This window comes from Talpa europaea (assembly GCF_964194135.1).
Source record: "Talpa europaea genome assembly, chromosome: 5".
Classification (NCBI taxonomy): domain Eukaryota; kingdom Metazoa; phylum Chordata; class Mammalia; order Eulipotyphla; family Talpidae; genus Talpa; species Talpa europaea.
The window spans coordinates 107,099,287-107,124,209 of NC_140071.1; the positions used below are offsets into that span (position 1 = coordinate 107,099,287).

General features: G+C 31.9%; 1 pseudogene across 1 annotated transcript in view; it reads right to left on the bottom strand.

Annotated features, from left to right (window-relative positions):
* The window catches only part of LOC311170621 (ADP-ribosylation factor-like protein 1), a 103,805-nt pseudogene extending 88,413 nt beyond the window's left edge, over positions 1–15,392 (bottom strand). Inside the window, exon 1 of the transcript in view lies at positions 15,281–15,392. The product of the transcript in view is annotated as an ADP-ribosylation factor-like protein 1 (transcript). The remainder of the gene's footprint in view (positions 1–15,280) is intronic.
* Positions 15,393–24,923: the final 9,531 nt, after the last annotated feature.

Genomic DNA, 24,923 nt, shown 5'->3' on the forward strand with positions numbered 1-24,923 from the left:
GCAGAGGCCGCGGGCAGCTTCGCAACCCAGTGCTCAACCGCTGCGCCACCGGGAAGGCCCTATCTTTTAATTTTTTTAATTGAAATTAATATTGGTTTACAGCACCATATATAACATAGAGGTTCACACGTCTTCATCTGGCAGTTACCATACCACACCCACCACCAAGAATAAACATTATAAACTGTGCTATCAAATAACTGGTTACATGTGAACATTTTTTTAAAACACATTTTCAAAAAAAAAACTATCACAGAATTTATGAATTTTACAAATGTTTATTGTGTATCCCTCAAGTCATTGCATACTTTCAGCCTGCACTTGGCATCATTCCAGGCTGATTACTGTAGCATGTTACTGCTATTGGGTAAAATGATAAGTTATACAAGTAAACATGTTATCCCCGATACTCATCATAATAAAAATATCATTAAAAGTAATTAAAATTATATTTCAAAAATGACTATTTCAGTTATCAATGATTGTGTAATTATTCTGGTGTACTTAAGAAATATTTCTATCCAAAATATATTTAAAAAGCTATTTAGAAATTATGATATCATATTTCTATATATGAATGAAAGCAAAATTTCTAATTCATCATATTTACTTTTTGATCATCAAAACTATGAACAATATAATTATTTTTGGCATACACTCATGAAATTTTTATCATTTTCTAAGTCATATATGTCTCTAAAATTGTCAGGTTTTTCTTTCGAAATGTATTTTTGTCAAATATGTCTAAATATTATTGTAGTTTGCTATATTATCAATTTGTTATATGACCTAATTATTTTCTTTATAAATTAGCAACAATATTCCTCAAACTTGCATTTGATAAGTAATTGACTCCTTTCTGTAGACAATGATATTTTAATCAGCAAAATTTTCTCTATGTAGATATTGATATATGTGGTAAGCTCAGCAAAGATTCTGCTTAAGTGGAGAGTACATTAAGTCTCATATTTTCTTTATTAAAATATGTAAACATTTCAGCTTCAACATTTTCTTGGGTACTGTATTTTTGCCTCCAAACACAGTCCCTTGCTTTGATGAATATTTTATAAGTGTTATATATTCTCATTCTGCCCACCTTTTACTATTTATTGAATTGGCTCCAGAATGGCTCCAGAATACATTTCCAGAAATAATGAATATGAAAGATATTTTCCTCATATGAGCATTTTTCCTTAAAATGAGTTTTGTACTACTTATGCATTTTGTCAATTGGATGTGTGAAAAAAGATAGAAAGCTTATTTTTAAATTGTTGTATTTTTTTAATTACCTTGTAATGATGAAAAAAGTTTTCCAATTTCCATTTTTATAAACTTTAATTAATTATGAAAATAATACCAGTAATGATATTTCACATAGCAGTACTAGTAATAATAGATTATTTTGAGGATTGGATGAGTAATTCAGATTAAGTGATTTATACAGGTCCTAACTCTTAGAAAGAACAATATTTCTTTTTGGTGTAATTGCTATTTGTCCAGTGAATTTTCTGTTTAGTCCTTTTAAAATATTTTCAATTAGTGTGTTTATTCATTTTTATTACTTTATGAATTATGTGTATATGTTAAAGTAATTCACCTTTTTTACATATGCTGTATTTTAACAAGCTATCACTTCCTTTAAATTCCATATTGTGTTATTTAAATATTTAGAGGGTAGTAAGATTTTTTTTTTAAAGATTTATTTTTATTTATACAAGCACTGGGTACAGTCAGAAGCGCCGAAGGGCGAGAGAATTCACCAGAGCCAGAGCAGGGAGCAGAGCAGGCAGAAGGACAGAAGTACACTGCTGAGGGGAGCAGCGGGCGGCAGGAGAGGTCTGCGTGCCATGTGGGACCCTCCTCCGGTGGCCGGGGAGCAGCCGGGGATTGAACCAGCGCTGCAGAGGCTGAGGGTAGCTTCGCAACCGAGCACTCAAGCGCTGTACCACCAGGGAGGCCCCTAGTGGGTGGTAAGATTTAAAACACTTTATTTGGCTTCCAGATAAATTTGCATTTCTTCAGTTGTAATCCTTAGTGAGGAATTTGTACACTGAAGATCAAAATTAAGAAAAAAATTAAATGAATCCAATCTTTGCCTGAGGAATTTCATAGCTAATTTTATGCTGTCATTAGGTAACAATCAAACAAATATTTTTTTTAAAAAAAGCTCATTTTTAACTTTAATTACTGTAAATCCTTAAAAATTAAAAATTGACTTCTCTAAGAGTTGGCATGGTTATAATAAGTGACCTGCATTGAGCCCAGAATGACATGTAGAAAAGCAGGATTATTCACTGAAACTAATCTCATGTTTCTTTTTTTTTTTTATAAAAGCAAACCCAAATCAATTTTTCTAAAGCAGAATTGATTTAGGATCAGGACCACATATAAGTGCTGAATCAAGATTCAAGATAACAAATTATATTGGAGACATTCTTAATGCAGATTGACAGTCACCAGATGAATGTGTCACTACTGATCCTGATTCTCATTCTAATAGATATTCATTTGTTTTTGTACAAATGATTTTAAGAAAAAGATGATTCCCCTCTTTTTTTCTATTCTTAAATTACCTCCACTGTCCTAAAGTTCAAGTTTCCTAAAATATCTGGTTATGTATTATATATAATTGCTAAAACCTAGAAGTCCTAAATGACAATATAAAATCTGACAAATCCCTTTAGTAATAAGGAAATAGTTAATATTAGGGAATTCATTTTGAAGATATTCTCTGGAGGTCTTCATAGTGGTATATGAACTTTTTTTGTTTCAGATCTGAAAGATTAATATAATTTGGGTTTGTTTTAAAATTTCTTCTTCATTGTAAAATTTAACTTTCACTTGTGGTGTCATTGTTATCACAATTTCTTAACTGTATACCTGTATTATTTTAGTCACACACCCCCAAATGTCCTTTTCCCAACATATTAGTCACAGTTCTATCATTTCAATGGGACAATGAACACTGAACTTGCCAGTAAAGGAATATCTTGACATGGCATCCTGAGTTTACAAAAATAGTTGTCTTCCCTTCAACACCACTATTGAAACCCACCACTCACTCTGTTCATCCTTCCTGCTTAGGCTCACAAAGATTCTTGCCAAACTCACTAACTAAACTTCAACTTGTTTAATTTTATCTTACTTGTTTTAAGGAAAACTTCTCTGGGTAAATTTAGTTTTCTCTGGTGCAGTACTTATCTTATGATGAATATACCTCATGATTTTTTATGATGTCTTTACACCATTCCAAAGAAAACAAAATGGCTTGTGTGATTAAGATTTAGAAAATCTCTCCCTCTCATCTCTTTTTCTCTCCTTTTCTCCTTCTCTGTCTTGTTTTGATTCTATCTGAACTCTCTCTGCTTGTTTCTGTCTGATAACTAGTAGCTCTACTCTATATTTCCATCTATGACTTTCATAGCCTACATTCTGTCCCCTTTCTAGAGGTAAATCTGAAAATTTATTTTTCTTTCTCTAACAGAGTAATGGAACTCTAAAGATATGATTCTATATTGAAGACATCTTTTCTGCAAATGAAAAATATCCACTTGTTAGATTTCCCAAGATTCAGTCAGCTACTGCTATTTTTTTCTTGTAAGGAAAGAATGGCAATAGCTGACTGTGGCTTATATATAATCCACAGTATCCAATTAGTCTTTGGTAGCATTAATTTATTGATTTTAATACCACTATTTTGATAACTTTCTCTTTGATGTTTTTGATTGGTATCTTAAGTGATTCTGGATTTAGAGAAGACATTAGGGAAATGCTTAATTATTGCTAGTAAACATCAACACAGGGAAAAAACCCACAAATCCAATAGGTTCCTAGCCCCCACAACATGTTAGCATATATTTTTGACCCTAGTCATATTTGAATGACCAGGTTTAAATTTTGACTCATAATTGGACTTATCAGATTATATTTCTTCAGCATTTAATATTTGCATTGAGATATTAACAATTTTCAAGCACCTTGAAAATTATAAATTGGTCAATATTTGGGCTTCCAAGTAAGAGGAAGTATAAAAATACATGAAGAATGAAATAAAATCAGATTAGAACAGAGATAAAACATTAAAGGTTTTCCATGACTTGGCTTCAAGGTTTAGTTTCAGCTGAATTTATTACTTTGGATTGTTTGTATTTATAAAGATTTTTTTTAAAGCTTTATTTATTTATTTATTTATACAAGAACCAGGGTACAGGCCAGATGCATGGGAGGTTGAGAAGATTCACCAGAGACAGAGCAGGGAACAGAACAGGCAGACTGATGAAATACACTGCTGAGGGGAGCAGCGGGCAGACAGGAGAAGTCTGCAGTGCCATGTGAGACCCTTGCCTGCTGGCAGCGGGGATCTAACTGGCAATGCAGAGGCTGCTGACAGCGTCACAGCACTGTGCTCAACAGCCTGCACCACCAGGGGAGACCCTGTATTTATAAAGTTTTTAAGTTGGGTTTAGGTTAAACAAATAATTTATGATAAAAATAATTCTGCCTGTGGCAGACCAATGTAAATTTCCATACACTTTTTTTATTATCTACCTTCATTATAGGGAAAGTTAAATATTTACCTCCTCACTTTCCTGGAAGTGCCAGTATTACAGAAATCTAAATCTATTTGAGATTTCTATAAAGTTCTGTTTTCCTCATCACAATAACTAAGTAAACTGATTAGCTACCCCAAGAAAAAGTAAAGTGGTCCTTATATACTATGGACTTATGGACCTTGATTTCAAGGTCACTTTTATAAGGTAGTATTTATTTCATAGAGCTCAATTATACAGCTTCAAAAGATGAAAGTGTAATTTGACACTACCTATATAAGAACTGTGGTTATAGGGAGTAGAAAGGTTTCAGGAGTAGAGCTTAAATCACTGTCACTGGGACCAATGTTTAATTAGTTTCAGATATCTTCTCTACTTAAGACTGATATATTAACTTGCTGGAGCTTTATTTTTCATTACCAAGTCCCAGACTGATTAACTTGTTCTATGATCTGTGTAATCAATTGTTTATTGTGAATTGAACCAACAGCTGCAGAACACAGTTGGAAATAACCCAAGAGCAAAGAAAGACATGATTTCAGGAAGAGAAAGACAAAATGTAAGGAATCAAGCCTACTAAAATATAACTTATGCAAAGATGAGTTTAAAGGTGTCTCTTGTGTGCTACTTCTTATGTATTAACAAGAATTAGTCACAGCCCTCAGGTCCTAAAGTAAAAACACTGACACAATGTGAGAAGTAAATTATCTGTGAACATAATTGAATAGTTGGAGCTTCTGTTACACTAAAAAGTTTAATTATGTTACCAGAAAAAAGTGTGGTGTTCCTCAGAGTTTTGTGGTTTTGTTTGAATTGTATATATGTATACATACATATATATATATATACACACACAAATATATTTAAACACACACAAATTGGTTGTTTTCTACATAAAACAATTTACTTCTTGATAAATGTACAAGCAAATAAATATAAAGAGTTGTATAATTCATAAATTATCTCAATTAAATGATCATTAATTATAATGGCTGAATTTATGTTACTAAATAGTTAACAAGAGATTTAAAAGATGCATTTCTAAAGTAATAAATGTTTATTATTTATTTATATATATATTTTGTTAACTAATTTATATCTAACACTGAGGTAAACTAGAGTTTCACGAAAATACTTGGATATTAAGTTTCAAAGTGAGAAGCTTTCAAAAAGGACATGGACAGCATGGAATTAATTAAATGGATTAAGTTTAATTTTTTCATGGTAATTTAAATTATTTTGTTCATTTTACTTTTTCATTTTTATCTGTTTTGTTTTAGTAATTAACTATTTCACAGGATTCGAATCCTTTAAATTTTTTTACATATCACATTCCTACTCTGCATTTACTTCTGTAGAGCCCAAATGTGACAATATCTTATGTGTAAAGCAGATAAAATTTATTATTATTCAGTATTTTGTTCTTAACAGTGTTTGTTTTATTAATTGAGCTCATTCCATTTTTCTTTCTTGATACATTTTTAATGACTTGTAGAAAACATAAAGTTACTGTATATAAAATGATTGATCTTATTAGTTTTAGCAACTTCATTTAAGAAAATTAATAATATGTCTTCCTGAACAGCTCATTGACTGTCTCTACTACAACAATTCATTTTCTTGGTAAAAATGGGAAAATGAGATCAGAATATGAATGTGGCAATAGGTGGAGCTATGAAACAATGTACTTTTAAATTTTCCCAAATATCTTCATCTCTCTCTCTCATCTATCTACTATCTATCTTTCATTTATCCTGTAAGAGCAGGGAGACGATAACATTCAAATTATATGAAAATTAAGTTATTAGAGAAACACTTAAATTTTATATTTAAGTGTTCACTACACAACCTTCATTATTCACTACATTATTTAGAAATGAGTTGCTTTTACATGTTTCATACAGATGACATTTTAAACTTCACAATATAATTTTATTTTGTTTTGAGAAAGAATGACACAAATATAATCAGAAATTATTAATGTATTAATTCATTCACACTTTCTTTCAATATATATCTAGTTCCCTTTTATGAATGATAGTCTGGTTGATAGTCTGGTACACATGGAAGATACAAAGATAATTAGCAAGTTGTGCCCTTCAAAGGGCTTGCAGCTTACAGAGGGAAATAGGCATGTGTGTGTGTGTGTGTGTATAACCACAGTGTAATAAATGAACTGCTGATAAAGGAAATCTGATGAAAAGCATATGTACCTGAAAGAACAACTAAATCAAGTTTGTATATGATTAAAATGAATCAGGAAACACACAAAATACATACACGTGCACACACACATGCACACAGACACACAGACACACAAACACATTTCTTCCAACTTCCAATACTATAGATGTGGAGAAAAAAGACTTTATGCTGTTTCTGAGAATGTAGGTTATTCCAACCCTTTATTGACAATATTGTGGAGGTTTCTAAAAATTAAATATATATATATATCTCTGCCACACAACCTAACAATTCCACACCTAGGTCTCTAACTGAAGGGTGTAAAAATATTTTAAGAAGGTATTTATGCACTCTTATATTCATTGTAGCACTATGTACAATAACCAAGTTATGCAAACAACTTAAGTGCCCAATTACAGATGAGTGTATTAGGAAGATGTAGTATATATCCACAGTGGTATACCACTTAAAGTAGAAAAAGATGAAGTCTTGCCATATGCAACAACATGAATGATATTGGAGGGATATTGTTCACTGAAATAAGTTAGAAGGAGAAAGACAAGTACTGCATGGTTTCACTCATATGTGATCTCCAGAGAAACAAAACGAAGGTTCAGATAGACCCAAACCAGTAACAAATGCTAAAAGTGTCACTATAGAGTTCAGGTTACTGGAGGAAGAGGTGGAAGGTTGTGTGCAGGGTGTGTATGGGGCTCAATAGAGAATGAAGAAATGTGGGTGCTTTGGTGGTAGTTATGATATAGTAACATAAATCTGAAAATTTTGTGATCTTTTATCTCCTTATCATATACAGTGTTGAAAACCAATTTTGCCTCAATAATAAATAATAAGTAAATAAATAATAATTTACCATCATTGAGTGCAAGCTGCATATAATGATTTAATTCCAATGAGTACAGTATGTGACAGAGGGGGAAATAACTTTATATTGGGAAACTAGACAAATACAACTTCAAGCAGCTAATGAGGTTGAACATCATCGATGACTAGTCATGTTGATTGCTGCCCAGCCTATGATGTGATGTATATGTCATTTTTTCCTTGAGGTCACTCTTCAAAAAAATCTATAACCAAATATATCATGCAAAAACCCTCAGACAAATTGTAATTGATAAATAGTCTACAAAATTCTTGACTAGTACTCAAAACTGAAGATCAACAAAAACAAGAATAATGTAAGGGACTGTCTCATATAAGAACAGCTGTGGCTTTGAGATATGGTATCTGCAAACAATGGTATCCTTAAACAAGCAAAAAAAAAAAAAGACTAGGTAAAAACTGGGAAATTTGGATAAAGTATAGATGTTAGTTAATAACAAAGTGCTAATTGTTTGATTAATATCTGATAATATTAGGAAAAACTGGGCTCAGGGCACATTTGAATTTGTTGTTTTATCTTTGTAAATTCTTTTCTGAAAACCTATACCAGTTTTAAAATAAAAATATTTTTAATAAGCATCAGTGAGAGAATGAGCAGATAAGCCATATAATATCAGAAGTTACAATATATTACCTGATAAGGAACTTTAATTAGGCACATATAAAAATTCAGCAAATAATTAATAAAAAGCAACAAAATTTTAAAAGGGGAAAAGTTATCCTTTTAAGTTATTGTCAGGGAAACTCTCCATTGATTATTTTCCTGGATTAATATTTTTTTAAGGAAATCAAAGTAAATAGTTACTCTTTGACCTCTAATGCTAATACATTAAGAAAACTGACATTTAGCCAGAAACATTGAGTATTGTGTTGGGATCCACAAATACTTTCTTTATGAATTTATATTGTTTTTAATAAATTATATGAGTCAGTGAAACAGAGTTAGAAGTAAAGGGTGAAGCCATAACTCATGAGACTCAGCTAAGAATTTAAATTTCATAGTCAGCCTGAAGCAAGAAAATCAACTGCATGATCTGTAAATACCCAATATTAAGGTTAAGTCAGAGCTTTTTATTGATTAAACTTTTTCTTAATTCAAAGAAAGTGCATGTTTCTTAACAAACCAGTTTCTGAGTTTACTCCATTGGAAGGATATTTAAGTGCTTCAGTAAAGAACATTCTCTTTGTGTGCTTGTGTGTGTGTGTGTGTGTGTGTTGTGCATGTGTTAAGTGGGAATAGGTAGTAAGTTGTTGGATTGGTACATAAATATGGTTTGAAAATTCTCCTAAAGGGAGCTATTAGTATAAAATAAAAGGGTAAAATTTGAAAGTTGTGGACATAATGCTTTGTTTCAGATAATAAATTGTTTTATTTTAAATTCTCAGTAGGAGACTCTTCATTTAAAAGTTAAATTGAATGAACCAGATACTGCATTTGTTGCTCACTTCAAAATTAGCCATTCAATTAATGAGATGTTGGCAAGGGTTAAGGATCAAGGACTCTGCATTATTCATTCATGTATTTATTATGTATTTTCTGCCACAGTACATTACCCTGAATCTAAGTCTTATAAATAAGAATTGGGAAGCTTGTAACACACTGAATACCAATGTATCTAAACTGTGTAGAAATGTATTACATGCACATGCATTAAAATCATAGCACATTAGACTTGGGACCTTATGGGTCATTTAGTACAATTTTGTCATTTTTCAAGTGTATGGGGTGGACTTGTGAGTTGTTCTGCAGAACTGAAAGACTCGGTTAAATAGCTTCTCAAAATTCACATATGTGCTTAGTTTCAGAACTAGAGATAGTTCTTATACAACGAACACCCTTCACTTCATTAGGCTGATAATTTGAAAAATGTGTCAATACTATTATATCAAATTCTGTGAGAATGTATTAACTCTGTTAAAACTTAAATAAGATATTAAGAATCTTTATGTTCATTTTAAACAACAATTTTCAAATACCATAAATTATATAAATATAATTTGCTATTTTAGTTCAATTGAATAGAAACCATAGTATAAAATATTGGGGGGATGTTAAATACTTAACATTCTACAGTTCAACACTTTTAACTTCTTTTATATTTCCATCATTTTCATAAATTTACTGTATATTTTCCTAAAAGTAAAGAATTAGGATAGTATCTTGCAATTTTTTATATGGGTTATGTATAGTCTTAGTCTTTCTGAAGGTGGAAAAAGTAAATAATTAAATTCTGACACTTTCCTATCTAAAGTTAATTTTAAAAACATGACAAATTAAAAAAGATAGTATATGGTTAAACAACATTTTATCTGGGACTAGCTCAGATATTCTAGTATGTTTCTGTCCTATTACAAGTCTATTTCTCTTATCAATAGGTATAAATAACATTAAAATTAATTTTAAATAAAATAAATCCTAGCTTAAAATAAAGTTGATGAGTAGAAGTAGCTTGATATGTTTGAAAGAAAGAGTAGTGGATCCTCCCCTGGTGGCACAGGCGATTAAGCGCAGCGCTGTGAAGCTGTCCGCAGCCTCTGCAGCACCAGTTCGATCCAGGCCTGACTGGCGAGTGTCCCACCTGGCACAGCAGACCTCTCCTGTCTCACCTGCTGCTCCCCTCAGCAGTGTATTTCATCAGTCTGCCTGTTGTGTGTTGTGTTTCTGGTGGATCCCCTCTGCTCTTCTCTGGTGGATCTTCTCACACTCCCACGCATCTGGCCTATACCCCGGTTCTTGTATAAATATATAAATCTTAAAAAAAAAAGAAAAGAAAAAGAAAATGGAGTGGAAATAAGAAGGCCATATATAATTAGTAGTGCTACTGATCTATATTACTAAGCAAATCACTGCTCCTCAGTTTCTTTTTTTTTTTTTTTTGCCTTTGTTTATTAACAGTTCTTCAAAATTCAAGCAGAGTTTCTGACATGAAATTTGATTATGGGCAATAAACAAGAAAGACAATTTTATTGGTTGTCTGATGGTAGTGTCAAAATGAATATCTGAGTAAGGTTTCCAAAAAGTGTAGTTAATTTGTGATTATAGGTTCAGTTGGGCTTGAGAATTTTTTTTTTTAAATCATAATCCATGTACTTGTTTTGGTATGTTGCACCTTTAAATGTAGAGGAGCAATCTGGCAGATTCAATACCTGAATCACTTTTGAAATAAACAGCTGAGATCACAAAAATATTAAGAAAGTCCTTATTGGTCAAAGAAAAAAGCACTGAGAATCAGAGCAATGAGAATATTATAGTAGTTTTGGAAAGTGCTGGTGGCTTCCAGACTCATGAAAAAACAGTCCTTTAGTTTAAATGTCCAGATGCTTAAAGGAAGACTGAAGCACAGGGCCATGTGAAATCAGGAGCTAGTGTTCTTCCTTTCATACAATGCCAAGGACTCCAATATGCTACACACTCAGCCAATAGGCAGCAGAGATAAAAATCAATGTCTAATTTTCTTTTAAATTTTAAAATACTACAATTTTCCATTTTATTTCTTGTTACATTGTTACTATTTCTATTAAAAGCTCTTATTTTATTTATATTAGTTTATTTGTAGATTTTTACCCAAATATACTTGGTTTCTCAGTTCCAAATATTCTTTGACAAGAGAGAATTTTGAGTGTACACAAATCAGAGATCATTTCAGAAAGGTAGACTAAATATAAGATTGTAAACCACTTTTCTGTATTTGTGCCATTTTCATGTAATAATTACACATGCAGAATAGCAATTCAGAATGTTTTTATAGTCAATGGTGGGAGGGATCTCTTTTTACATATGATAAGAATAAACCATATTTTGATTGAAAGAATGGCTATTGTATATAATGCATCTGGAGCTTTTCACTTAGAAGTCAGATGTTTCATTCATGAATATCTCGGTCAATGAATGTTGAAAGAAGGCAATGATTCCAGATTGGTAAGGCTGTACCAGCATCCTATTTTGTGGGGCATCTGTAATAGCTCTATAATTACAAGGGAATTACATGTTCCTGCAAATTACTTGATAATTATACTTGATATTATCAAGTAATTCAAAGATTAGTTACTCTGTAACTTGCAATTTTGAGATCTCATTGCAACATATTTCATTCCTATTTTGAGGGTTTGCTAATACCCCAAATAGTGGACACCCAGAGTATATTTCTAATTATTTTAGGTTATTTTGTGACATAATTTTTTAGAAAACACAAATTTTGTCAGAAAGAACAAATAAATATAAAGAGATTGCAGTAATTTATATTTATACTAAAGTTGTGTTCATGACATATTTCAACATTACATTTCACTTCATCTAGATGGTTCTGTGGTACCAGACAGAGGGCTCTGATAAAAGCAACTTTTAAGCCAACATAATTATCTAGGTAAATTGATATATAGTAAATAAATATAATCTAAATATTATATTAGTAAATAAATATAATCTAAATATTATATTGTGCCCATGCACTTATAACTACATGTAGATTGATAATTAACAAGGCTTTAAATCAGGTTATAACAGAGATTCAACATTTATATAACAATAGTAAAATTATAAGATTTTAGAAACGATGTAATTATGAATATAACTTCAGAATAATTGAATATGTCTTTGGCTTTTGTGAGCTTTGACAAAGTAATCAAAAATGATAAAGAATTAAAAAAATGTTGCCTTGCTATCCTATGCCAGTAGTTATCAGTAATGTTTTATATCGAAAATAAGAGATGTATAGATGCTCTTGCAAGGTGACAACCAAATGAGTAGAAACTATGTACTGACTTGACACTTCCTTCTAAGATAGAATAAGATGAATCAATTGAGAGAGAAAGAGGAATTTGACCAGGTAGGCATAGTGTTAATTAAAATTGAGGTATTAAGCCCCTCAAACAAAAACTCATGGCCTCTCATTTTTAATTAAGAATTCAAAACAATAACATTTGAACCTTAAAACAAACATGAGCTGTCTGTGAGTATAGGTTTCATGGCCATATATCAACATCCAAAATATTTTCCTGGTGGCACAGGCAGTTGAGCACAATGCTGTGAAGCTGTGCACAGACTCTGCAGCGTGGGTTTGATTCCTGGCCTGCTGGGAAGATACCCACATGGTGTGGCAGACCTCTCCTGTCTAACCTGCTGCTCCCCTTAGCAGTGTATTTCAGTCAGTCTGCTTATTCTGTTCCCTGCTCTGTCTCTGATGAATCCTCTCACCCTTCTGCACATCTGGCCTGTACCCCAGTTCTTGTATGCATGAATAAATAAATCTTTAAAAAAAATTTCTTTTGTGGTCAACATCATCCAGAGCACAGCAAGAGGGGATCTAGAAGGATATATAGCAATCCAAGTGAGTAACTTAAAATTGAGAAATATCCCATAATCTCTAGAAGAAAGAAGATAGAAAATTAAAATGATGAATTATATAGAAATCAAAAGGATTCTGGATGTGATTTTAATATATTATATCAATTTATTCAACTTTATATATTGAAAAACCCTTTTCCTTTGAGTAAAAATGTTATAATGACAAACAGATACACTAGACTTAGTTATAGTGTGAATATTTCATTTTGAAAATATGCAAGTAAGATTCAATATAAAAGATGCATATAAATAAATCAAATAAGAAAAAAAATGTGGCAAAATGTAAAAATGCATAAAATTCATTTGTGCTTAAAGAAAAAAAGAAGAAAGTCATTTTGGGAAAACACTTAGTTTCCCTACAGAAAAGAAGAAATACAGAGATTACATATCCCACCTCATGAAAGAATGGTCCAAATACATAGAAATTCATATCTTGTTCTTGAGGGGAAGTACAAATGTATTTCATAATTCAAATGTGCTATTTAACCTATCATTCAATTTAGATAGAAATTCAATGCAGCTCATCAAAATACCAGTATAATTTTTGAGGTAAGTAATGGGAAAGTTTTACATGTAGAAAAAGTTATTAATTTTTATTTGAAAAATTTAATACTATAGCATAAACAGAAACTTTTCAGAAAATAAGAAAATCATCTATACAGAAATTCAGTTCATAGTCAAGTATTTTAAATTAGTGCAGTGATTGACTGCTCAATAAAAGGTACAAATGAATGTCATCGGATAAAGTGGTGTTTCTGTTACCTAATGCCATGTTAATAAATTATGACTCCTCTTAAAAATTTTACCAAATCTAAAATACTTGATATTTGTTCTAGATTAGAAGGTGGGAAAGGCCTGAAAATAGCATGGACACTGTCCCCGAGGATTAAAGTCAGGGAAAAGATTATTAACCCTGAGACAGGTTGACACATGTAACAAAGGGATGGGATACTCAGCAATATGGTTGCCTATGGTAATAGGAAAAATTAAAAGATATATCCAATGAACTTATAAAAATTACTATGAAAAATTCCAGATAGAGTACAGAAAGCGGCTAATTCCTCTTTGAAGTGTCTGTGACAAAATTTAGGAAAAGAAAATGTATCGAGGGAATGTTTAAGTTTCAAGAAAAATTTAGAGGAAATATGTCTATAGAAGCTTGCTTGGTTGGAAAATTCAACTATTTCTCCTTTCAACCTCTGTAGCTGGACAAATGTGCTCAATGTAAGAAAACACCTCAGGGCAACAATGAAATTGAAGGTAAAGATTATATCTGTGGTGGAGCTATAAATCTCCTTGTTAACCTATCAGAAATATTTCAGGCAATGGCTCCTACAGATTCTTTTCCAAGCCAAAGTTCCAAGAATCTTGGGGTTTTGATCCCCAGTAATTTATCTGACAGTTTTGGGTATGCCTTCAAGTCAGTTGTATGCACAACTTTATTTTGATGCAGAGAACCTGAGTATGATTCACAGAAAGCCTTCAGCTGTTTAAGGAGTTTTGTATTGTTAAAGCACCACCAGCTTGGAAGAAAAAATAAAATATCTCAAAATAAAAAGAAAGTTTTGAATCTTTAAACTTCTAGGGGAAGGTGTCCTCAGGCTTACCACAGACTGTGTTCTTTGCAATGACTTTATAGATGGAGGAGGCAAAATAAACCCACCCGATATACACCCCAGTCCAGGTCCCTTGCCTGGTCTCTATTATGAATCGGGGGACACATTGTTGAGGGAGGGTTGAAAATCTAACTTGTTCCTATTTCCTCTGGGCAACATGTAATAATTTTCTCTTGAGTAATACTTGGGTTTAATCCACCACATAAACCTTCTTGGGAGGTTCCTTCCTTTTTAAAGCTTTGACCATTTTGGTGTCTATCAATTTGCCATCCAGCTTGCGTTCTTTGCATTCCAAAACTTTATCAAGAGAAGCAGCTTCTTCAAAAAACCACAAATCCAAATATTTTCAGTCTTCAGTGACTAGGTTGTTTTTTAATAATTTATTTATTTTTATTCAAGAACTGGGGTTGCAGGCCAGATGCATGGGAGGGTGAGAGGATTCACCAGAGACAGAGCGGGGAACAGAACACGCAGACTGATGAAATACACTGCTGAGGGGAGCAGCAGTTGAGACTGGAGAGGTGTCCTTCGCCATGTGGGATTCTCGCCAGCCAGCAGGGATGGAACCAGCTCTGCAGAAGCTATGGACAGTTTCACAGTGCGGCGCTCAACCGTCTGAGCCACCAGGGAGGACTACTAGATTGGTTTTAATTGGGCAGGCCGCCATCCTACTGATTCCTGCTCACATTGATCTTTGGCCCTCTGAAATTCCTCTTTGTTGCTGTTCTGGTTCATGTCCTCCCATGTGGTGGAGTTGTTGGCCAGGTTGCTGGCGGTCTTTCCAAGTTCTACAGTCATGGAGCTGGATTCAAAATGACTGCAAGAGCTGATCATCACAGTTTTGTTTTGTTTTAAATGTGGTATACTTAAAAGATCTTTGTGACTCTGAGATATTATTCAGGTATTCAGAAAAGTGATTTTGAATGAAATGGAGTTATATTGATTGTCTAAAATAGAGTTAATGTGTGGCCTAAATACAATCCTCAAAAATATGTGAATATTATATTTTGAGTAGTGATTGCCCACTTGCTTATATTCACTTATGACAAAATTAAATTTGCATCATGAGCACTTTAATTAACCATAGGTCTGGACAAAAAAAAAAAAAATTGAAACGCTGAAATTTTCTTTCCTGGATGCTGGTAGATAGCTGAATTTTCCCCATGAGCAACATGCTGATGTGCCATTCATATATGAGGAGAATTCTGATATATTTAAAAATTGTAAATTAAGTAGACTTCCCAAAGCTTAAGTGGAATAAAGTGAGTAAAGCAAAAACACTAATTACAAAAAGTTTGCATAGTCGTGGGGGTATGATAATGGAAATGAAATTTCTAGAGGTTTGGAAGAGAACTTTCAAAAATGGCTAACCTTACAGTAATGATATTATCATTTTAAACTATATAAATTGCTAAGCAATAGTCTCAATTTATCCATTGGGCTTGATTTCCAATTCATATAAATTGTATAAGTTCTTACATAGAAATGCAGTATTCTAAATAAAAACAATTGTCAATATCCAAAATCATTGTTCAAATATAATGCATTTTAAACATATTATTAAGTGGCAGTCCTTTTAAGGAAAAATATATTAAAATTCTTATTTTTTTCAATCCTGAAAACAATGCAGCTTTATAATTGTAAGTCCTATTTAGCCATTTGTCATCTATATAGTTGTAATAGAAATGTCAGAGAATTTTGGGGATTTTGAGATCACTTCTTAAACTAGATGTTCTTACAGTACATTTTAATGAAATTTTACAGGATGAAGAAAGTTGTTAAAATAAAATTTCCTGCATTTTGAAGTAGACCAAATATAGCTATTTCAAAACAGCAAATTGCTATACATTCACTAACAACACTGACAATTTGCAATGACTTCTAGGCTTATGTTAAGCATCTTTGCTGTGAAACTCTAGTCTTTGAAAAGTTTCATCTGTTCCTCCTCTGTGTTCATGTAGAAATTATTGAAATACTTTCTAAAACATTCACTTGCTTCATAGACATTCAGTTACTGTCAAGAGGAGGAGATATATATAGCCAAGCACCATCATCTAACATCCTCCTAAAGACTTGTCAAATCTGTATGTAACAGAGAGATCATTTCTGCATTATAGGCATGAAAATGGTTGTAATTAACTTCTCAAGCCCAACTGCATGGTGAGAGGGATAATTATAAAAGAATTCAAACCAATCTCAGTTTAATTATTCTGCACAGGGATGGGGTGGGGCCATTTCCAATAGCCTCCTGTTGTGCTATTGGAACCAAAGCAAGTTTGATTAGTCAGATTATGTCAGGTTCTTCTTCATCCACAGTTATATTTACTCTCAAAGTAAAATGCAAGTGGTAACCATTGTCAACTTATAGAAATATTTTGGAGAACTCAGTTTAAAGGTGTTTGAAAGAGGAGGTGGGTTATAGATTAGATTGAAGTCATACAACTTAGAAGAAATATGCTCTTAGATAAGCATGCAAATCTGATTTGACAACAATGGCAACAAATTAAATAGTGTCACTGTTTTTGACAGATGTGATACTAAAATATCCCTTTTATAGATTTGTGTCATTATAGTCTTTAGTGTGAAGAGAAGGGAAGCACTGTAATTTCTATTAAAAGAGAAACTATATAGTTGTTTTTTTTAATCTTTATTATTATTGACCTGAGTATACAGTTTTCTGTTCTTTATTAATTTCAATACACATTTTAAAAATATTAAAAAATTACTTATTTCATGAGAGGATAGAATATTATTATTAATATACTATAATGTCCAAACAATTATAATAATGGATGAAACACATATTATTAAGTGTTAGGTACTGAAGAGAATGTTATTAAAGGATTAATTAATATTATGAATACTACTTATGATATGTTCAGTATTAACAATCTTAGGGACATTGCTTTTGTGCCTTATATAAATATTGCTTCTACACTATGTCATCAAAAATTTAATTTAATAATTTCAGTAATAATTAAATAACTCTTAAATAAATTGTAATAAAATGTACACCCAAGCATTAAAATAAGAATTAAAAAAATACCATGTATAAGAGACTTCTGGAGTTATTACTACAGAAAAACCAAACATATTTACAACAAACATATCTCAAATAGAGTTCACCATGGAAATCTAGGAAAATATAAAATAGGTAAAATGGTTCTCTTTTCTAGTAAATATGAAACATAACTCTTAGAAGAAATTGTTGTGTGAAATATTCAGTAACCTGGCCTCATACCAATTTTTAATAATCTATGTTTAAAGAATAAGAGGATGATTATTTTATTTAGCTGTTATTCTATACGGTAACACCAAATAATATATAATATAGACAAATATATAGTTACAATATATCTATTTATATACATTTTTTTTACTTACTTTCAGTTTTAAGTTTAAATTCCATTTTCATATTCTTAAGTTCATTTGCTGTTTATTCTTTTAGTATTAATCAAATAAAGTGTACATTAAAAAAACTGTATCATGATCTGGAAACATTTTAAAGAAAATGAGGGAATCAATAATCTCATAATTGTATAAATACATGAAATATGTGCACCATTTTAAATGATGTTTGCTCAATTTATATTAAATAAGTCTATTTTTTTTCAAGTCTATTTTAATACAAGATCAGTTTCTGTATATAGTTATGTACACATAGCAAAAATCATGGCCTTAGCTGTTTAGAGAATTTTAAGGGCTGCTGAATAAGTGTGTATACCTAGTTAGCTTTCTTTTTTCCTTAATATTTATTTATTTATACATACAAGAGCTGAGGTACAGGCCAGAGGTGCAGGGGTTGGAAGGGGTGAGAAGTTTCACCAGAGACAAAGTGGGGAACAGACCAAGCAACTGAAGTACACTGCTGAGGGGAGCAACAGGCGAGACAGGAGAGGTCTGCTGCACCATGTGTGTTGCTCCCTAGCCAGCTGGGGAATCGAACTCTTGCTGCAAAGTCTGCGGACTGCACATGGTGCTGGTCTTAACCACTTGTGCCACCAGGGAGGCCCCCTGGTTAACTTTCTCATTCTTGAATTTTTTTCCTCTCACTTGAATAGGTGTTCTAAATGTTCTTGCCCTAAAATGTCCTATTAAATGTTTTTAGAAATTAAACCCTAGGAATAAAAATGCCAGTTTTACTTCTGAATATGCTAATGGTAGCAAGTGACTGTTTCTTTGTAACAAATACCTCACAATGACCTGTTAGGAAAATGACAAATATTTTGGTCAAAAAATGAAAATGCAGGAACTCCAAATTGGGAAACTTAAGACAAAGGCAAAAGGAAAATACATATTTCAAATACTACTTCAGTAACAAAAAAAAGAATCTACTGTTTTTGCTAGTGATGAATGATTTTCCTATATTCACACATAGCCACTCATATCACTGTCACTTCTTTGGAATCTCTAAATGTTCATATTGAGGAACAATATGATTACCAATGTTGGAGCTACTCTCATTTAAAGAGTCCCATAGTTATATACAGTAATAAATAGTCAAAACTACCTCCCATTATGTAGTGATTCCTTCTGGGTTAAAAAAAAAATCACTGTATAATTTAGGGAAATACAAAGTCCTTCAATTCAGCAAATGCAAATTATATTTTGTAAAATATAATTTTTGTTCTCAAAAGTTCTACAAAACAGCAGTATCTTGACACAATTATGAAAGTGTGATATGTGTGTGTGGTATTGTTTTTGTATGTTTTATTAATATTGATTAATTAAATCACAAAGCCTGTCTTAAATTTGCCTTTTAATATACGCATCTTTGTTCTTTAAGTTCCTGTAATAAGATTAATTTTTGCTTCAAAATGACAATACAATCACATTGTGTTTTTATGGTCTGATTTGCTTTAAATAGTTTTCTGAAAATGTAAAGTAATGCTGTTGACTGTTAAATTAATCTGCCACATAGTTAATAAAGAGTCCTAGAATTTTCTATTCTGCTGGACATTTTTCTATTTGCTCTCAGATCCACTGCTTCAGCTCTATTATGGAATTATGCCTTCAAATTAGGTTTTCCTATCTTCCTTGTAAATGGACAAAGCTGCCATGAAGAGTCACCAACAAGAAACTGGAGTGCGCAGTTAGGTGAAAAGCGTATCAGTGCTGCTTCTTTCCTGCATGTGTGGCATCTCAGCTCCCAGGGATTCACTGTGCTTGGGCTAAGTGTGCACAGATCCTGCACACAGACCACCCTGTCTCTTCCCTTTGTCTATTCCTGCCTCATAGTGGTAGCTGCTTCCTGTGTTTGCTAACCTCTGACTTGCCTCACTATCTACTGGATACTTTTAGCATTTCTAGGCATATTTGTACTTCAATTCCTTTCATAAGCTCTTAATTGGATTACTTTGAATTCTCTTGGTTTCCCTGCTGGACATTGACTTAAACTATGATTCTTTGATAATGGACAAGTTAAATGACAGTATAGAGGAAAAACTGAATTACATTAATATTATTTACTGCAAGAAGGTATGCAAAACAAAAGGGAACTAGTGAGAATAATACAAATCTAGCAATCATATTTAAAGACTTTATTTTAGGGTTACTGTTCTGAAACAGAAAGATCTGAAATGCTACAGTTGCAGTTTCCCTCAATGACAACTAGAAGGTTGAATAAAAATATACAATAAAAGTTTGGTTACTCATTTTTAAAATATAAAATATTTTATATTTTAAAGTTAAGTAGCAAAATGCAATTTAAAATACCATAGACAAATCTCCTAAAATTCCCTGACATTCCTTAAAGGAAAATATCCAGTAATTTCTATTCTTTAGCACACACTAATAATCTTACTTACTTCACAAAGGTAATATAACATTGAATAAAGAAGAAAATTTGACACTCCTTCAGTTTTTTTCTGCCATTGATGCAAATGTCTTAATTCTTTCTAATACAAATCTTTTGAACATTTTTATTATTATTAAGAGCAACGTCCTGCTGGTAGCAAATTTTGGCATTTTGATTTTGTGGGATGTCTCTATGAAATAGTATTTTTTTAAATTAAAAAGCAATATTTCCTTTAAAGGCATTTTATCATTTACTTTTTTTTTTTTTTGCAGCGTGGCAAGAAGTAAGACAAAATATTTTCTTTTCCCATATCCATGTTGCCTAGAAGTGGTTTATATTTAAAGTTTATTCTTTCACCTTGAACAATTTGACAAGGACAAATGGTTCATATATCAGGAAATACCCTGAACTGCGAGGTGAGGCTCTCACACTTTGTGTACACAGTGTCCTACAGAGGTGACTATAATGACTGTAATACATCATCCAGAAATGGGGCTACAGAAACAGGGTGAATCCACGTCCTAGGAACAAAGGTTATTTATTTCTGCTATTTTGATAGGAGCTGCTAGAAGCATTTTTCTAATGGTCCTAATGAGTCTCTGAAGACCTTGCTCCTTGTCTTATTTCTTATAGTACCTAAAAATAGAAGTCAGTATTTGTGCAGCAACAGAGCTAGATAAATAGATTCGGTAGCATTCAACAAAACACTTTAACATTTTTTTCCCCCTGAATGAACTACAAGAGAGTTTAAGCTTGTATCCTATAGTTATCCTGAAGCTCCTTAGGCAACACCAAAAGTCAAAGTAAAAATATATGTAATATATACTAAAAGAGAGATTCAAATCCTTTGAGTCTTCAGGTGCAGTGTTTATTAGCCATGTTCAGAATCATCCAAATGTATTTTAAACCTATTCTCCGATTACTTATTAAATGTACCCACTACCATGATCTCTGAAGATCAGCTATACAAGCTACTGCTTGAGGGAACAGTTTTGTTTACTCTAATACCTAATAGCACTCCTGATGATTTTATAATTTGTGAATTGTGCAAATTACTTTAGCTGCAGTTATTTGCAGAATTAGCCTTCCAACCAGAAAATATTCCTGAAAATTTATGAAAATTAATATAAGTTTTTAATTTAAATAAGATTGAGGTAATGCAGACAATGTTTCTGGGAGGCTTTTTAACCTGGGTTCCTATCCTGATGGGGAGGAATCCCAGACCAGTCATTTATCACCCTAAGTCTGATACTAGAATAATCCATGCCAGAAGGAAGCAAACACAAAATTATTTTTGAATAAAATTTTGAATTTTGAGAAAACAGCTAAAATGATTACATTCTATATTAAATGACTAGTTTATCTTTTAGAGGAAAGATTCAGAGTGACATCTCACTGAATTTGAAAACAGATATATATAATGCAACTGTCTGTGTGAAGAGCTAGAAACATACTTATCTTTAGTTAGTAACAATTGAATTTTCTCTTGTGTACATAATTTGAGAATAAGAATTATGCAGGAAAATTTTTAAAGTTCTTCATGCTTTTATCTACCATGAAAATATATTGAAACTCTCTAAAAGTTGAGTCTCCATTAGAAATCTGATTATAACAATTCACTGGTAATGCCTCAATTTGGTGAATAGGACCATTTGTTTTATCTAACTTACTCTTATGGCCTATATTATTCTCAATAAGTTTGTGTTGCAAAAGTAATGATGAATATAATTCTTATTGCCTATTATGATGTGGGGAATGTGAAACTGGATCATAACTCCTTCATTTAGAATTAGTGTCATACAATATATGTTAAAGGGTAATTTTTACGAAGGTTTAAAAAATGCTATTTTCAATCCCAGAAATATATCAAAGCTGCTAATAAATCTGCTATAACAGATATTATCTTCCTTTACTGTGCATCATTTCAAAAATAATGCCTTCTTTTCATTGTCTATCCTTTAGAGACACCAACTATTTCCCATCAATCATAAATTTAAATGATATGGTACATTATTGACTACTATATTCACAGAAGCAGATGTATTCCATTTAAAAACACAATGATAATTGATTCAAATACTTGTAAAAATATTGTTGTATATTTTAAAAGAATAAATAAAAATAAGATTGTCACATTTAAAGACCAAGTGATCATTGTGATGGAAGAGAAAAATTTAATTCAGAACAGATTTCACTGTCAAGATTACAAGGAGTCAATAATGTAAATAAAAGTAACATATTTAAAAGTCATGGAAAATATGTTGGTATAATTTTGCTTTAATACACATTTAGACTTGGTGAGTAGAATGTACAACTATAATGCAATTGATTATGAGCTTGAAGTTTTTTTTTAATATATTTTTCTCAAAGCCTTTATTTGCCTCCCTATGGACAAGAATGATTCATGAGATAATGAGTAGTTGTATTTTGCTTTACTACTAACCAATACCATAGCCTTCTCCATAAATTGAAATAAAACCATCTTTGGACTTTTTTGAAGATTGGTAGTCAGGACATTTATTGTTTGAATGGGGAGGGGAAAGAAATTATTTAGGGTGACCCAAGGGTTGTATAACTGGCATTAATGACATGAAATGAAATAAAAAAAGAAAATCCAGACTGATCTTCATTTTGATGTCTTAAGATTATTAAGCTACTCAAGTCTCTTACAAGGGAAATGGAGAAAGACCCATTATTTCAGTCACTTAAATTAAACAGGCAGACTACTCCAAGACTTAATGTAAAAAATAATCCTGCATTGTCAGATTCAGATGGAAGAGATGATCTAACAGATCTTTTCCATCATTAATTTCCATGGTCTATGAACTAGTGATTGTGGCTGCAATTAGCACTGTTTAAATGAAAGTGCAATTTCAATACCTCAACAGGCTTCCCTGGAGCTAAAAGACTTGGACCTAATTCAAAGTAAAAACAAGGGGAGGAGGACAGGAGCCAAACCAAACTACAATAAATATACTTGGAAGTGACAAAAGAAGGAAATTCTAATGTTGTCAGTGCTACTATGCATGCCTGTCTAGTCTTTTCTTTTTTCTTTTACAAAGGAAACTTTGGTGGCAGTCCCAGTATTATTCATTTTCACTCATGCATCATCTTGATTCATTGATTTATTTTCAAGTTCGGGGATAATGAGTGTTTGGAGAATGTAAAACTTGGCTCTCTAGTTAGCCACTTGAAATTTATCCATGTCTTCATTCTCCCCATTTGTATGTTATTTTATCAAGCAATTTCTAAAAAATTCAAAATGCACAGATGAGTTCTTAGTGACATCTCAAAAATTAAACTGTCCACAGCAATGAAGTACAGAATCTCTAACTCGCCCAACATTTTTAGTAGCTGTCCATATAATTTTTTTATGGATTTAAATTTTACTTGGATATCTGACAATTATTTATTTTCTTTTTTACAATGTAAAAATAAGGGAAAATAAAAGAAGTAGCTTGGTATTATTGACTTTTATCTTGAAAAATAACTTTCAAAATAAGAATAAGAAGAACATTTTACTACTGTTGTTTCTGTAAGTACATATTTCAAAGTAAAAGCAAAATAACTGAATTGCAAAGGAGTTTCCCAGAGAAAAAAGAATCATTATCATATCAGTAACAATAATCTTAGAAATGCATCCAATATTTGTGAAAGGCAGAAAAAGAATTTAGCTAAGAACACTTTTCATAAAAAGAAACAGACTGGCCCATATTTTTCCCCTAATTCTTAAAGTAAAATAATAATGTTGTTGAACTCCACAATCTCTGCCCACAAAAACACGTAGTCTAATGGAGGAAGTTAAAGCATCCAGTGACTATAAACACCAATTGACATAAAAATGACTAAATATAGTTTAATAAACACAGCTATCTGTGATAGAAAGGTGAATTTGCATGACTAGTACAAGAAATAGAGCCACAGTTGGCTCGTCTGTAACTGGGTGTGTGTGGGTATATTGTGAAGATATGAAAAGGCATTTCTGCAAATTGAGGCAAAATGAACAATAATATTAAAAAATAAAGTATAAAATGTTTTGGGGGAATAACAGTTGTATGTTGCCAAATGGAGGGAGTTTAGAAAGAAGAGATAATAAAAAAAATGTAGAAACAAGAGACAAAAGGATTCTGAATATTAGATGTCATCCATTGGCAACAGAGACATAAAACATTCTGTGTTTGTTTGCTTAGCTGGGGAATACCATGATCAAATATCTATACTGGGAAAATTACTTTCATGAGAAATGTGAAAAGAAGAGGTGATTAAATCAGACATCAGTAGTTAAAAGACTTAATACAGATGAATATTTTTCTTTTCCCAAAATTCCTTCAAATTGAATTTGATCCCTTTACCTTACCCCACCCCCCAAAAAACTTAGAAAATACTGGCAGATCTTGGGTAAGTATGCATCTTTCTATTATAAGTCAGAAGTGATCCAATGCAATCCAATTGAAAGAGAGATAAGAGCTTATTTATGTATTTATATAAAAGTAACTAGCACAATAAGTTTGGTAGAATTAATGGATACAGCA